The sequence below is a fragment of the Meriones unguiculatus genome, chromosome 3 (genome assembly GCF_030254825.1).
Source record: "Meriones unguiculatus strain TT.TT164.6M chromosome 3, Bangor_MerUng_6.1, whole genome shotgun sequence".
Lineage (NCBI taxonomy): Eukaryota > Metazoa > Chordata > Mammalia > Rodentia > Muridae > Meriones > Meriones unguiculatus.
The window spans coordinates 28,199,375-28,216,270 of NC_083351.1; the positions used below are offsets into that span (position 1 = coordinate 28,199,375).

Below are 16,896 nucleotides of genomic sequence, written 5' to 3' on the forward strand. Positions count from 1 at the left end.
AGAATCGCTGTTCGGGGGGTAATTCAGTACATCATGCTAGGCTGTGTAGTGGGATCCATGGTCCCAAGAGCAGCTCTGCAGATCCAACAGGAACATACGTAGTGATCTTCTGCAGCCAGGAAGCAGCTTGGGCACCCTAGCTCAAGGCTCAGCAGTGCAAAGCGGGAGCCATTTCAGACAAGAGCACCCAAGAGTTACCAGGTTATAGAAGAAACTGCTGATCCAAAAAAGCATTTAGTTCATTGACAATTCACTTTATAATTTCTCACGAAACAGCACCAATTATTGGCATAAAACAGAAAGGCGGTAACTGTGTCTTAAAAAAACCCAGTTATGCTCCTTAAACATGGTTTTTTTGCTTTAATTTCAGGTGTGGGATATGGAGCTGCTTTAGACTGTCCACAGCAATTTGCTTGGTGTGTGCCCTGGCCGGGGTGTGGTTCTGCCAGCTGAAGACAGTTTGTTTAATTCTGACACTCTATGGAGAGTGTTAAAAGACCAGAAACCTAAGCGTGGGGGCATGGCAGTTCTTCTAGCTGGTTTCTGCTCCTTCTGTTGCTGTTGCTTGCTTGTCTAGTGGTTGAGAGAAAAGAGACAAGAAGAAAAAGTTAGAGATAGACTTGGTGAGATGAAGATTGGGCCCCCCCCCCAAGGCAGGAACTCAGCAGCCCTAATCAGCAGGAAGTAGACTAAAAAGATCTCAGCGCGTCCTTCTTCCTACTAACCTTCTGTCTCTCCTACCTGGTGTTGGGGTGTTGGAATGGATAAGGGTTGGAAGGGATGTAGAGATATAAGAACCCAAATAAAGTAACATTAAGAAAAAAATAGCGCCTACAAGTGGTGCCCAGACATGGGGCTTGGAATAAAATAGATTTTTTAAAAAAATGTCGTACACAGCTTCTGTCCATGGCAGTGGAGCCTGCAATGCAGCCTGTGACATTTTGGCAGATCAGGGAATGGACAACTCGGGCTGGAAGTGGAGCCTGTCTGTAACCCCCAGAGCCCACACCTGTAGTGAGGGCCCATGTGCAAAAGGCTTTCTTACCTTTTCAAGGCTGTGTCACCATCGGGGGACTAAGCCCCAGACATTCAAATGTAGGTACCTGGGGGTGGGGGTGGGGGCATTACATAACCAAACTTTAAAGAGAATTACTCTGGCGCAGTTTTCGTTATCCAGAGCCAAATGTGGCATAAGCAAATTAGATGAAAAGAGGCCTTTGCCCCTCTGCCCTTCTAGAAGCAGGAAGCAGACTGAGCAGCCTAGACATAGTTAATCTTAATTTTTTTTTTTTTTTTTTTGAAGAAAGGGAATGATTCAGAGGGGACAGCCAAGAGCCTAGATGCTGGAGTCGAAACCACAGTGGGTGACTCTTGGCAGTTACACTAAGTTCTAGGGTTTCAGAACCGTCTCTGCTCCCCTCTGCTTGATTTTTGAGAGTGCAGCTACAGAAGTTACCCTGTGCCTTTCTGGTTTGTGTAAGAGGCAGAAATCTGCCTGCTCAGTTCCCAGGCTCCGTGTGTAAGGAAGGGCTGTCCGTGTAGGAAAGAAATGAGTAATATTATGACAGTGTAAGTGGGAGGGGATGGTGGCAGTGGATAAATTGGTTATATGATGAAGCTCAGAATATGTTTTGAAATTAGAGCCCACAGGCTTTGTTGGTATGTTGGAAATGACATATGATGGAGTGGGACATTGAATAGGACTCCACAGTCTTCAGCATAAAGAACTAGGCACGTGAATATTCCTCTGTGGCTCCTTAAACATTTTAGATATTCCCAAATGCTGGGGTTAAAGGCCTGCACCGCCAGGTCCAGCTCCCTCTCCCTCAATCGCCTGTCATTTTCCTTTATTCCTGTGCTCGGCCACACCAATCGCTTCTCAAGTTCGTAAGCAGACTTTCTGCCCCGTCACATGCCGCCCTTGGTGCTGTGTTCCTGCCCCTGCACAGCCCTTTTCCAGTGCAATCGCCTGCTCATGCCCATCTTTCAAGCCTCGCAGGGGGTAAGGTTTCCTCAGGACAATCCTTGGGCATCAGCTCCAGAAAACCAGCTCGTGTTTTCTTGATCTTCTGAGCTCCGGATTGGCAACATTTTGTGAATCTTGTCATTATGTCTGGTCTGCATCTGTCCTCATCTCTGCTTTGGTAGCTCTTTGGCAGACTCTGCTGGTTTGACTCACCGTGGTTTCCACAGTGCCCACTAGTGTGTGGCATATCGTTTCCTGAGCATTTCTGGACAGTCTGAGAAACAGAGACGGCTCAAGAATCACTGATCTTCAAGCTGAGGTTCCAAGTGTCTGAAATTACAACCTCTGTCTCCTCTAAGGGAAGGTGTGAGGCCAAGAGAAATGGAAGTACCCTGTGCCCTTACAGCCTTCCACAACACAGAAGAATATTGGCCAGTTTTATCTAACAGAGTGAACTAGGCAGTGGTGGTGCACACCTTTAATCCTGGCATTTGGGAGGTAGAGGCAGGCAGATCTCTGAGTTTGAGGACAGCCTGGTCTACAGAGAAAGTTCCAGGACAGCCAGGGCTACACAGAGGAACACTGTCTCAAAACAAAACAAAACCAAACAAACAAACAAAAGGGGAACCACAGAAGACTGTGAGATGTCACATTTAACCCTTTCTCTCCTCTCATGTGCTACTTCCTGGCAAAGCCCGGGGACAGGCCAACAGTATGCTTCTGGCTCATGGGTCTGGGATGGTCACACCCTTCAAGACAGGTCCTTAACTTGTTTACCCAAGTCTGTGGGCCTGTCAGCTCCCCTTTCTTTGTCTAAGCTGACCAACCTAAAATTTGGGGAATGGGACTTGTTTAGGTCTGAAACATTTAAAATCCCCAGGACTACAGGGGGGAAAATAAAGTTTGGGTGCTCTTTCTTCCTCTGTGTTTCTTTACTGTAAACAAAAGTGTGTTACCTATTGCTGTCTGCTGTATCTGAGATTTCCCCCTTGCCTTTTAATCTTTTATTTCTTTAATCGGCAGAGAAAAGAAAGCAGATATCTCCTAGAGGTTAACCCTTTTGCACCAAAGCCTGATATATAAAATGCATACACTTGGGCCATTCTTTATCGCTCTCTGTCTGTCAGTGTGTGTGTGTGTGTGTGTGTGTCTGTCTGTCTGTCTCTTTGTGTGTCTCTATCTCTGTCTCTCTCCATTCTTTTCTTTTTCTCAGACTGGGTCTTACTACAGAGCCCTGGCTGTCCTGGAAGGTCCCCCTGCCCTTGCCTCTTGCTGAGGATTGGACCCAGGTCCTCTGGAAGAGCCGCCAGTGCTCTCAAGCCCTGAGCCATCTCTCCAGGTCCACAAGTGGGTCTTTAGCCATCTCCATTCTTGTTAGGCTAAGTACACTGCTCTGTCAGACTGGCCACAATTAATTTTCCCTAACTTGTAGTTGAAAAACAAAACTTATATAAGACCATAGCCAAATGAAATTTACTCACTTAAAGAGAGGATTACTATCCATCTTTGGAGTCAGAAAACTCTGGTTTCTGATTTAGACCATGACTTAGCAAATTAACTAAGGTCAACTTTAGTTTCCTCGTCTGAAAAGGGGATAAACCCAACTTTTGAAAAATTAAAAAAAAAAAAAAGCTTCTAATATATTAAAAGACTCAGGATTGAACAGGACCTCAAGAAGTCTTAAGATTTAAGTCTAACTCAGAAACTTTTTCTTTCTAGCCGGGGGATTACAATACTCCCTGAAGCCAGAATTGGCAAGGCTGCCATCTTGTGGCGATTTAAATGTGTGCTTGCTCATGTCATTCCCAGCAACGAAAAGATGTTCAAAAAAGTAAAGCTATATCACAGTAAGATAGGCACTCCAGAGAGACCTTGTGATAAAGATAACAATTAAGAACAACGTTGCATCAGTACTGGAAAGAGCAAGAAGGACTTACGAAGGAACCTTTAAGAATTATTGCACGCTGGGCAGGGCGGTGAACACGCCGTTAATTCCAGCGCTCGGTAGGCAGAGGCAGACCCATCTCTGAGAGCTCATGGCGGCCTGCTCAAAGGAGCCAGTTTCTTGACTTGCTCTGCCCCGGGCTCTGGAAGATGTACTCCTTATCTGCTTTTGCTTTCTCACCTGATGAAATAAACCTTGATTGCTTACTCTTAAAACAACAACGAAAAACCAAACCAAATCAAACTCAAACAAACACCTCCCTCCCCAATGTTGGAGTGATGTTTTTCTGTGCTGTGTGTTGTTGTGTTGTTGTTAGACCCTAGGTGGCTTCTCTGCCCAAACTAATCCCCAAATAATCGAGACAGAGGGCTTTTAGAGTTGTAAAAGCTTTAAGGCACAATAACTGGGCAGATACCAACCCCTCCAAGCTATTTTGTTATTCCCCAAGCATCACACCCCGTTACTTGGCATAACTGTTCCTCCCTGGACTACTTCTGTTCCATCAGGCCGGCCCTCATGGCCACGTGCTCATGGTCCATACTGCCCCATGGCAAAGTCCTTCTCTTCAGCTTCCTCTTCTCCTTCTCTCTCCCATCTTGTGATCCCCATCCGACCCCAAGCTTGGGAACCTAAGCTCAGCCTACTTCTCTTTTGCCCAGCTATAGGCTGTCAGCAACTTTATTTAACACAGCATCACTTGGTATATTTGAGAATGTGCTCATCCGAGCTGTAACTAGCCAGGATTAAACAACCGAATGCATAAGCACCTCCCGTTTTAGTAGTTTGTAAACACTGTTCTCCATCACCTTCTGATTGGGCAAATAAAGAGCTGAACAACCAATGGCTGGGCAGGAGAGAAAAGGGCGGGACTTCCAGGCCCAGAGAAAGAAAGAGACAGAGACAAAGAGACAGAAAGAGAAAGGGTCTCAGATGGGGCGTGGCCTCAAGACGGATGAACAGGGCAAGACTAAAATGGCAGGTAACCGACCACGAGGTTGGGATGTAGGCCAGACCGGTATTGCCGGGTTAGGATAGCTAGAATAGAATAGTTAGAATAGAATCTGCCCAGCTACAGTGCCTGAGGCTTTTAATAAAGGTCTCTGAGTTTATTCAGAGCAAGGGTTGGCAGAGAAAGACCTTCCTTTTACACACCGACCATACACTTATATCTAGTAACGAACTCTGAAAGGGGAAGGAAACAGCTGATTTGGGCTGGAGAGGTGGCTCAGAGGTTAAGAACACTTCCTGGTCTTTCAGAGGACCCAGGTTTGACTCCCAGCACCCCCGTGGCAGCTCAGGTGCAGGATCTCACAGTCAACAAAGGACTGAGCACACATGCCGAGGACATTCAGTCGGAACGGGGCCTCTCCGACCTTAATGATGACTGGGAAGGCAGAAGTTGCAGATACATGCTAGTACATTCCAGAACAGCAACTTCACCTGTAACTCCAGTTCCAAAGGAGTCCGTGCCCTCTCCTGGCCGCCACAGGTCCCTGCCACACATGTGGTGCGCAAACAAAATTTAAGCAAAATGCTCATACACGTAAAATTTAAAAATCTTCTTAAAAAAAAGATCTTTAAGAAAAATGAAGTGACAGATGAAGGAAAAAGAAACCTGTGCTTTACTCAAGGCTGCGTTTTGTATCTCAGATAGTAGCTAAAGCTGATTCTATCCTTCCCTTTTAAAGACCTTAAGAGCTTTTTTTAGCAAATTTGACCACTATCATAATCTTTGTTATCTCTGCCTCTAAACCACAGCTTCCACGGAGCTCCTTCTGGAGGTCTGTGGGGAAATCTGTTTCTCTTCCCTCCTTCCCCTCCTCCTCCATTTTCTACTTAGTACTGGATGTTAGAACATGATGAGCCTGCCCCTTAGGGAGCTGGCTAGATCTCTCCTGCAGGTCTCTCCTTGAGACAGAGTGTTAAGAAACTTGTCTGTCCTATGCTGTTTGCTGGTTTGTTTTAATTTATTTTCCATCGTGTGTGTGTGTGTGTTGTGCACACAAGTCAAACGCCAGCAGAGACTAGAGGTGTCCAGGGAGTTAAAGCCACCTGGGTGCTGGGAATTGAACTAGGGTTTTCTAGAAGAGTATCAAGTGCTCTTAACTGCTTAGCCATCCTCCCAGGCCTAAGCCTGACGTTTTACAACTCCTAATCTATGGTCCTACCCGTTAAAGACTCATCCATTCTCCTTGTCACATAGGCTATCCCTGGTGTGAAACTTCCTGCTACTCCCAGAACAGACATAAAAGTCAAATGTTTCCTTTGTTCTGGGGATTTCTCCGAAGGATTCCTTCTCTGGGACTCCCCCATCGGACATGGTGGCTATCAGTTATATCCTTCCTTTAAGCTGTCTGTCTTAATAAAGCTCAGGTTTTAAAGCCAAACCTCTTTCTTTTATTGATATTATCCTCTTTTTGATGCGTTGTACTTTCCTTTCTAACACGGTCTCATCTCCGCACTGATCGGTCCTGAGGCCACCATCCAGGCCCTTTCTCCTAAGAAAGCAAATTCCTGAACGGTAATTATGCGTCTGCTCCTTTCCCTAGCCAACCAATCAGCTGTGCTGCTCTGCAGCCCCCCAGCACTGAGGATTAAATTTGGGACCTGGAGGGGGCCAGGCAAACACTGCCACCAAGCTACGGCCTCAGCTTAGTCCTTCACTTTTCTGGCCTCTTAGAGGCAAGGGTAATCAGCACTCTTAGCAGCCTCACTAAGATGCCTCCCATTGCTCTCACCTGCTCCCTTTCCTTTTCTTGTTTTGATCTTTATTGTTGTTTCATTCACGGCCTCACTTCTCGCCCCCTGCTGGGAACTGAACTTGGGGCTTTACCTACCCTACTTCTGTTTGGCATTTCTTTGACTCCTCCATCTTCCCTCCTTCCCTACTATGGCTCCTTGTGATTATGTCTAAACATCTGGATAATCCAGGACGCTCTCCCCACCAAATAATTTAATCACATCTGTAAGGTGTGCTTTGCCACAAAAGGTAACAGGGTCATGACTTCCAGAGGTGAGGATGTGGACCTTTCTTGCATATAGATCTCTGGTTACAGTGGCAGGCTTATTATCAAACAAAAAGAACTGTCAGCTGGGTGTGCTGGCTAACACCTGTAATCCCAGCACTTGAGAACATGGGGTGGGGGGATGGGCATGAATTCCAGGCCAACCAGGACCACATAGTGAGTTTGGAACTAGTCTAGGCTGCCCAGTAAGACCTTGTCTCAAAAAATATAATGGAAAAATATGGGACTATTATACAGGATAGGCCACCAAGGTCTTCAATATCCTGAGAAAGAGGATTTAGGGCCAAGGAGCTGCTTTAGTGAGTTCAGATTTCTTAAGCCCTCAGATAAAAGCTGGACACAGCGGTGAGTGTCTGTAATCCCTGGGCTGGATTACAGAGATCCGAAGGCCTCCCGATCAGCCAGTCTAGCTGAGAGGACAAGCTCCAGTTTCAGTGAGAGATACTGTATCAAAAAAACACAGGGAGATGGCTCAGCAGTTGAGAGCATTTGAACCCCAGTACTATTGCAGAACACTGGGGTTCGGTTTCCAGCACCCACATGGCAGGGATTCCGTGCCCCTTTCTGGCATTTGGCATGGATGCAGTTCACCCATACACATACAATAAAAAGTAATTAATAATAGAAATAAATGAATGGAGAGCAATTCATGACATTGAATTGACTACACACACACACACACACACACACACACACAAATGAGGGAGGGCAGGATGGATAAAGACTGATTTGGTACACAGATGGAAAAACTCAGCTATTGTCCCCACTAAAAGCTATGGAATATGATGTAACATAGACACGAGAGCTATGTGCTACTGCAGAATCGGGGCTTTTAAGGCAGTGGCACGCCAATCTCACATCTTCTTCCTCTTTCCGTTGCTTTGACTCCAGGGGACTGAGGTGTTGACTGAAGATGAAGGAAATGTAGAATGAGCAAGGGACATGTCAAAAGCTACCAACTAAGGCCTTGTGATCAATCACGGCAAGAGTTCTTGGTAGTCTACTTAATATTCGCATGGTGCCAACTCTCTTCTCCTCTCTTTCCCCTCCCCACTCCTATACAGCAGATGCGGCATCCTGTGGTGGCTAACTTTTAAAGTTTAGTCTGTGGGCAACTGTCTTACTTAGGGTTTTATTGCTGTGAAGAGACACTGTGGCCCAACCAGCTCTCATGAGGGGAACGTTTAATTGGAGCCGGCTTACAGTTTCAGAGCTTTAGTCCGCTATGGTCATGATGGGAAGCATGGCGGCATGCTTGCTGCTGGAGAGGCAGCTGTGAGGCCTACATGTGGATCTGCAGGCAGCAGGAAGAGACAATGAACCACTAGGCCTGGCTTGGGCTTCTGAGGCCTCAGAGCCCACGCTTCCTCCAACAAGACCATGCCCATTCCAGCAAGACCGAGCTTCCCAATAGTCCAGTTCCTATGTGCCTATGGGGTCATTTTTATTCAAACCAGCAAAGCAACAGAGCAGGGAGGTGGAGCTATTATGGAACCAAGGGAAGCATGAATGTTATCTGGCAATCCTGGACTCCTTGCTGGATGAAATGATGGAAGGGGCTTTGCACTGATTTCATCTTTAGGGTAGAAAGTGGATGCAGGGAATTCTCTTTAGACTGTAAAAGAATTGTTTAGGGTTTTGAAATTGTAGTTTTTGAAAGTATAAGAATAGAGAGGGGGTATATGTTGATGTTGGGCACTCAGAAGGGTTTAGCATAGTGTATGTCTGCCATTCTCACTGGACAGTCAACATCTGCGTATGTTTGGGCAATGTGTCTATGTGGCTGTCACAACTGCTCGCCTGAAACTTAAAAGAATGATTCACTTTGGCTCATAGTTTCAGAGGGGCCTAAACCCATCATGACAGAAAGGGACAGGCGTGTGGTGCTGTGGCCATCACGGAGAAGGGGGCATATGGAAGAGCTGGTCATATGGCAGCCACCCTGTAAGCAGAGAAGGGGAATTGGAACCATGGGTAAGCATAACCTTCAAAGACCCACTTCTGGTCTCCTATTTCCACCAGTCAGGACCCACTTCTGAAAGGCTCCACAGCCTTCAGAATAATGCCACAACTGAGAACCAACCTTGCTCAAAACCTTTAGGGGGCACAGTCCAGATTTAAACCATAGCAGGCTTCAGCTCACATGGGAGAGGGTATACAGGCGACTACCAAAGCTGGCAATGCTCACTGCCGATTTCCTAGTGCGTCAAGGCCAACCAATTCCATTCTCTTTCTCTTTTAAAATTAAAGTCATTTGCATGTATGTGTGTCTGTTTGTCTGTAAGCACATCACATGTGTGCAGGTGTCCACAGAAGCCCGAAGCGGATGTTGGCTCCCCTGGAATTAATTACAGGTGGTGGGTGGAGCCACCAGGCATGGGTGCTTGGAACCAAACCCAAGTCCTCTGCAAGACTAGCAAGTGCTCTTAACCATTGAGCCCCTCAGTTCCCCTGCCATTTTTCCCTACCCCCACCTCTTGGTTTTTCGAGACAGGCTTTCTCTGTGTAACAGCCCTGGCTGTCCTTGAACTCACTGTGTAGACCAGGCTGGCCTCAAACTCATACAGATCCACCTGCTTCTGCCTCTCAAGTGGTGGGCATGCCTGGCTTCCTCCGTTCTTTCTTTAAAGTTAATTATAATTGCTGCTCTTGTAGTGGCATGTGTACTGCAGGGCCGAGAGAACACGGGTTCATGCAGAAGTGTACACGCAAATGTCAGAGGACAACTTGGTGGAGTCAAATCTCTCTTTCCTCTTCACACACGGTCCAGATATCAAACTTGGATCACTAGGCCCCTGCAGCAGGTTCGTTGACCTACTGAGCCATCTCTGAGCTCCCACCAAGTGAGAAGTGAGTTCAAGTAAGTTTGAGTTTTTGTCTTATTCTCTCTTTCTTTCTTTCTCACGCTATCTGAAACTCACGCTGTAACCCAGGATGACCTTGAATGTCTGATCCTCCTGTCCCATCTCTCTAATGTTAGTATTATAGACATGGGCCTCTACGTCTGGCTTATGCAGTCCAGAGAATCAAACTCAGGACTTCAGACATAGTAGGCAGGCAGTCTATTTTTTTAAAATTTTTTATTGATGCTTTGTGCACCGCAGTCCCGCTCATTTCCTCATTCCTTCATTTCCATCCTTCGCCCTTGCAACCTCTCCCCCAAACAAAAAAACACACAAAACAAACAAACAAAAGGCATAGAAAACATCTTGTCGTGGAAGCTGTAGCATGTCGCAGTGTGTCCCACAGTATATCTCTCCGCTCACACAGCTTCACTTGCAAATGTTCTTTGCTGTGAGCCACTGGTCTGGTTCGAGATCTCTGGCTTCTGTGACACCATCAATATTGGACCCTCACTGGGACCCCAACCAGTGATCCCATTGTTGCCCTGAGTCACGGAGACCCTGCAACTTTGGATTAGCAGGACAGGCTCTTTCTTGAGTCCCAACCATTTGCAGGCAGTAGAGATTTTGGGGTGGGCCAACTAACTCAGAGCTCCGGATCTGGGCCTGGCTGTTAGCTGAGCTGCTCACCACACCGGCTCTCCCATATCCAAACCACCAAGGAGAGCTCCAGCTAAGCCACCCAATGCAGCTATTGGCAGGAGGCAGGTCAGGCCTCCTCATCTGCACCCACGCCTCCAGGGCCAGCTCCATTGTCCTGCCTGCTTCGGGTCAGTCTCCTAGTGCTGCAGCCAGTAGGGGGCAGGGCTAGCTCTCCCACTCTCACGCCTGCGCTCCCTCCTCCCTGCTCCTACACTCCTGCTCTCCGGGCTGGCTCACTTGTACCCACTCCACCAGCGCCAGCTCTACTAGGCTACACCTCCAGCCCAACAAATGAAGGTAGAAAAGCCAATACAGATTTTGTGACTGTGCTGCCTGCTCTTAGGTCAACTTGACACACAAACTAGAGGTGTCTGAAAGGAGGGAATCTTAATTGGAAAAAAAAAATGCCTCCATAAGATCCAGTTGTAAGGCATTTTCTTAATTAGTTATTGATGGGGGAGTCCAGCCCACTGTGGGTGGTGACATCCCAGAGCTGGTGGTCTAGGGTTCTATAAGAAATCAGACTGAGCAAGCCATGGGAAGCAAGCTAGAAAGCAGCACCCCTCCATAGCCTCAGCATCAGCTCCTGCCTTCAAGTTTCTGCCCTGTTTGAGTTCCTGTCCTGTCTTCCTTCGATGATAAACAGCAATATGGTGTTCTGTTGTAGCTATGGAAGCCCCAACTGAGACAGTGTGGGAATGGCAACTGATATGGACAAGTGGGCTCAGGACCTCGGAGGGACCCTCCGACACATTGTGAAATGAAACTCAGAAAGGGCCCTCTAAGAGACAGGGAAGTTGAACTCCGTTCGCTGTGAGATCTCGCTATGTGACAGGAAACAGGGTACGCTTTGTGGGTTCTTGAGAAAACTTTAGTTTTCCAATTTCAGACACTGCTCTTCCCTTTCCTCTTTCTTTAAATATGATGAGACAGCTTCAGCTGCAGCATCGAACTTGAACTTGTAACTGTAAGGGTAAGACGGGAGTCAGTGGGGCATGAAGACACAATGCTTTTAATCCCAGCACTCAGGAGGCAGAGGCAGGGTGGATGAATTCCAGAGCAGCTCAGACTACATAATGAGAGCCTGTCTCCAAAATAGTGGCCAGAGGGTGGGGGTGGTGATGTCAGAAGATACTGGCTTTGATATAGAGCCATTAAAACATTTTTAAAAAGTCACTGCAGGCAGGTTTTCTGTTATTTGTAGGCAAAGGCGTTCGGATTCCTGACATTTTAGTCTCACTTGCAGCTCAGGACACAGTCCCTGACTCTGAATCAAAAGATAGCCATGAAAGTAAGCAGGGACTGAAGAGATCTTTCTGGTGAGATAGTAGTGGCAGTTCTGGTGGCACAAACCAGTGTGTGGACACTTCAGATCCTATTTGGCTCTCTGGTGGCCTTCACCAGGGGCACAGACAATGGCTTCTTTGTTCTGAGGAATAACTGTTAGCATTCACTGTTTTCTAAAAGCCAAGTGTTTTTTATAAACTGTATAAATTTTCTTTCTTAATTTATATCAACCATTTCAGTTGGGCATTAATTTCCTTCCTGGAGGTTAAGTGAGGATAATTCCAAGATCACATAATAAGTGGCAGATTTGGGATTCATTTTCAGGTCAGTGTGACCTCAGAGTCAGATTTTTAACCACATTTCATCCTTGCTTTTTTTTTTTTTTTGGCAACTCCTAAGTGTGATCTGGGACCCTTATTCAAACTGTAGCCTGGGGCCCCTGCCTTAGGAAGAGGAGAAAGACTCCAGCCCCCCAAAGGCTGTTTTCTGCCATCAGCCCCTCCTGGCAGAGGATACAGGATCTGCCCAAATGCTCTCAGGCTCAGAGCCAGGCTGCACAGACGCACGCCGTCCTCTGAGCCAGGCTGCAGGGATCCATGCTGTCCTGTGAGCCAGGCTGGGAAGTGCTCCAGATGAACTGCCAGAATTCTGTGTCTGAAACCCTGAGAGATAAGGGAGGAGACCTGGGTAGCACCCTTAGAAACAAAGCAATTCTGCGGCATCTAGAGTGTGCCCCTGGGTGCCGAAACCCAGCTCTCTCCCCCATTAGTCCCTCAGCCAAATAAAAGAGGTGATAACGTATGCAAAGAGTGCTGTAGTTCCTGCTCGCAAACTGGTCACCCACAAGTCTTTCTTCCTTTTCTCTTTCCTACAGTTTAAGGTCTGAAACTCAAAGCCCCCGAACCAAAATCCCATCCTGTTCTCACTTCCCATCACCCACAGCCCCCGTCTCAAAGCCACCTTCTTACCTTTTTCATTTAGTCAAAATTTCCCCATAAATATTTATTATCAGTTCTATGCCAGAAACACAAGGAATTGCAGGGAGAAAGAAACTAATAGGGGGAGGAAGGCACTAAAAGATAATTGCGCCCAGAACTTGGGAAGTAGTGGCAGGTGGATCTCTGTGAGTTTGAGGCCAGCCTGGTCTACACAGTGATTTCGAGGCTAGCCTCGGCTACATAGTGAGAGTCTATCTCAAAACAAACAAACAAGCAAGCAAACAAATAAACAAACAATTATGATTATAGTGCTCACTGAGGAGAAAAAGCAATATTGGATGAAAATGCATACCTGATGTCAACCCTTCCTGCTACTATCGCTAAATGCCCAAGACTGAGTAATTTATAAACTATATAAATTTATTTCTCACAGTTCTGGAAGTTGGATGTCCCCAGGGTGTCTGATAAGGTCCGGCTCTGGGCTTCTGAGATGGGTTCCTGTTGCCAAGTTTTTCCAGGGTAGAAGGTAGGAGGGCAAAGGGCATGGAGCTTTCAAGCTTTTTAATGGCATCAGTGCCATCCATAAGGCCAGAGTTCTCAGACCCTGGTTACTTCCTAAAAGTCCCATCACTTGCTATTGACTGGAATTGTTTCTTTATGAGTTTTAGAGGAACACAAGCATTCCAGGTGCAGTCCTGGGGGACCGGATGTACTCTGAAGGACCATGTTCGTTTGTTTCCTTCTTCCCTCACCACCATTACTCCCTTCGTGAGAACGGCGTCTCTCACCTTGGACCATGTACTGCATTCTCTCTCTCTCTCTTAAAAGTATTCATGTATTTTAAAAATTATGTGCATGTTAATCCCAGCACTCTGGGAGGCAGAGGCAGGCGTATCTTGGAGAGTTCAAGGCGAGCCTGGTCTATAAAGCAAGCCCAGGACAGCTAAGGTTACACAAGCTTCTGAACCATCTCTCCTTCTTAAGGGGCCTGTCCTTCTTAAAAGAAATTATCCAATTATTGGTGTGTGTGTGTGTGTGTGTGTGTGCAAGCCACAGTACCATGTGGAGGCCAGAGGACAACTCTGTGGATTTGGTTCTTTCCTTCCATCTTTATGTAGGTTCCAGGGCTAGAACTCAGGTCATCAGGCTTTCGTAGCGAGTACCTTTACTCAGCCAATATGCTGGCCCTCTTTCCATCTTCTAATGGGTCTCCCTGTCTTGTCTTGCCTACTCAAGTCCATGCTCTACAGCACATTTCTTTCTTTTTTTTTTTCTTTTTAAGATTTATTTATACAACATTCTTTCTGTGCACCAGAAGAGGGCACCAGAGCTCACTATAGATGGTTATAAGCCACCATGTGGTTGCTGAGAATTGAACTCATGACCTTTGGAAGAATAGCCAGTGCTCTTAACTTCTGGGCCATCTCTCCAGCCCTCTCCAGCACATTTCTAAAATGCAATCTAATAGCTCTTGCATTAAGGTCCCCCTCTCCTGTGGGGGTACAGCTAGAGCGCACGACTGCAGCAGGGTTACCTCTTCTCTCCTGAGGGGTTGGTTTAGCCTCTTCGTCCAGCCTTATGTCAAAGTCTTCTTCTACAGGAAACGCTCACCTCATCTTGGCCAAATCCCATCTCCACTGTTTCGATCATCCTTCTTAGCCCCGGAAATGGTTATTCTGAATTCAAGGCACTCGCTGACTATGTGCTAAATGTGAGGCGATTGTAGATGAAGCATCGTGGTCCGGGCACAGAACAGAATCAGCGAGGAAGAGAAAAGCCGGAAACCCCTGTTTCATCACAGCTGTGGAACAGGAAGAAAGCAGCACGGTGATTGGTGCATAGGAAGGGCTGAATACATTTCCTGCAATATACAGATGGGCATGTGACAGGCCATGTTCTCACGAAACTGGAGTTACAAGCGAGGGGTCTATATACTCATTCAAAACAAGCAGTTCCTTAGCGTGTGGGCTGTAAGTTATATGTGCACATTCTATGGTTGTTTTACAAAATGACTTCGAAAGGTCATTGCTTCTCTCCATTGCAACCCCATGAATTATCATCCCAGTCTCACAGGTGAGGAAATGGCCTCTCATTCATGTATGCATGACACAGCCATGTATGTGGGCACACACACCATTTCAGATGTGTGGGGATCGGAGAACAGCTCTGGGAGTTGGTTGCTCTCCTTTCACCTTTGTATGGGTTCTAGAGATCTTCAGGCTTACCCGGCAGGCCCTTTTAACCCATGAGACATCTCGCTGGCCTCCTTTCCTCCTTTTATCTTCCTCCTTCTCCTGTTGCTCTTGGAGGCATGTATGATCTGTACATTTCTTGTCCCTACTCAAAAGAGAGATCTAGGAGGATAAAATGGATTAAGGGGAGGAGGTACTGGTTCTAAGCTTCATACATACTTAAATTTAACCTTTCAATTTTGTTTTGTTTTAAGACAAGTTATTGCTTTGTTGCCCAGGCTGGCCCCCTACCCCAGCCTTCCAAGAGCTAAGATCATACGTGTGCACCATAACTGTCCTACCATTTGATGTTAAGACAGTATTTTTGATTAAATGTACATATATACTTTTAAATTTTAAACACTTTATATGTTGACCAGGCATGTTGGTCCACACCTTTAAACCCAGCACTCAGGAGGCAAAGGCAGGCAGATAGATCTCTGTATATTCAAGGATAGTCTGGTCTTACACGGCGAGCTCCAGGCTAGCCAAGGCTATGAAAAGTTGTCTCAAACAAAACAAAACAAACATTTTGTTTATGTGGAGACGGAATGCACATGAACCCTGGACGACTTTCTGGAGTCTTCTCTCCTTCCATTGTGTGGGGCTTGGGGGAATTCAACTTATCAGGCTTTGCAAGCAGGCGTCTTTATGCTACCGACTCATCTTTCCAGCCCAGATGCATTTGTTTGTTTGAGGCAGAGTCTCACTGTGTATCCCTCACTGTCTAGAACTCACTATGTAGACCAGGCTGGCCTTGAACTCACAGAGATCTACCTGCCTTTGAGTGCTGGAAATGAAAGTGAGCATCACACCTGCTGACCGCCCCTACGCCCCCCCCCCCCACATATTTTAAATATACGATGATTTTTGTACCACAGTTTTTCATGTCATTTCTCTTTTAAGCATACTAGGAGTCATACATTGGGAGAGGCCAGTAAGTTGTCCGAAGCGACTCGTCTAAAGTTGGACCCTTAGTAAAGGGCCAGGAACAGAACCGATGCACGCCTACAGCCAGAGGCATCCAAAGGCCTCAAACGTTTACAGATCGATCTATCATTGGGTTGGCTCTAAGAATGTCAAATGTATGTTCTGTTCAAAGTTCCCAACATCTACTCTGTGACCTTGGCAAGTTACTCAGCTTCCTCATTTGGAGCTCCGAGGATGTAATGATACCTCCCGCAGAGAGTTGCTATTAGGATTAAATGAAAATGGTTTGAGCGCTCAGCACAAACCTGGCGTGTAGTCAGCACGCGGTAAATGGTAGCTATTATTACAAGATCTGTATTTGTTGAATGATTGACTCCTGCATGTAACACCTGCATTCAACTTGAAAACGGAGCTGTCAGTCATCCAGTCGAGGGGGTAGGAACCATCGCACAGCGCTCGCCAATTTTTTTCTAGAAATAAATCTTTGTGGGAGGATAATGACCGGTTGGAAAGTGTTAAGTCCGGAGGAAACAAAGACGTCATCCCCCGTCTAAGAAGCAGGGAGGCGAAGGCTGGCCGGCAAGTTGCAGTGACAGTTCTGAATCGCGCATGGACTCATTAGCAGCCAGCTGAGTATAGGTGGCCTGGGGCGAAGACGCCTCAGAAGCAGCATTTTTGAGGACTGGGACAGGATCTCCTCTAATTCTGCTCATTTCATTCTCAGGGACCACACCCCGCTAGATAGGAGGAAGGACTCCGAAGCCTCGGGGCGGAAGCTTTGGCGCGGCCACAGACCTGACCATCTATGGTCACAAAACGCACAGCGCAAACAGGAAGTTGGGCGCGAGTAGAAGGTTTTCTCCACCTTCCCAGCCCTATCCACGGAACCGAGCAAGGGCGGGCATGCCCACACGCCCAAAGCCGGGCCTGCTCTGCTACTAGCCTCTGCGAGCCCATTGCTTTTCCGCACACAGGGAAACCGAGGCTCGCACGCCCAGTGAGGGGCGGGGTTGGCCCCGATCCCCCCA

General features: G+C 46.9%; 1 long non-coding RNA gene across 1 annotated transcript; it reads right to left on the reverse strand.

Annotated features, from left to right (window-relative positions):
- Positions 1 to 361: 361 nt before the first annotated feature.
- LOC132652739 (uncharacterized) lies at positions 362 to 15,122 on the reverse strand. The gene is made up of 3 exons (XR_009590315.1): positions 14,933 to 15,122; positions 14,242 to 14,508; positions 362 to 573 (listed from the first exon to the last, which is right to left on the reverse strand). It is a non-coding gene; the product is annotated as an uncharacterized LOC132652739 (long non-coding RNA).
- Positions 15,123 to 16,896: the final 1,774 nt, after the last annotated feature.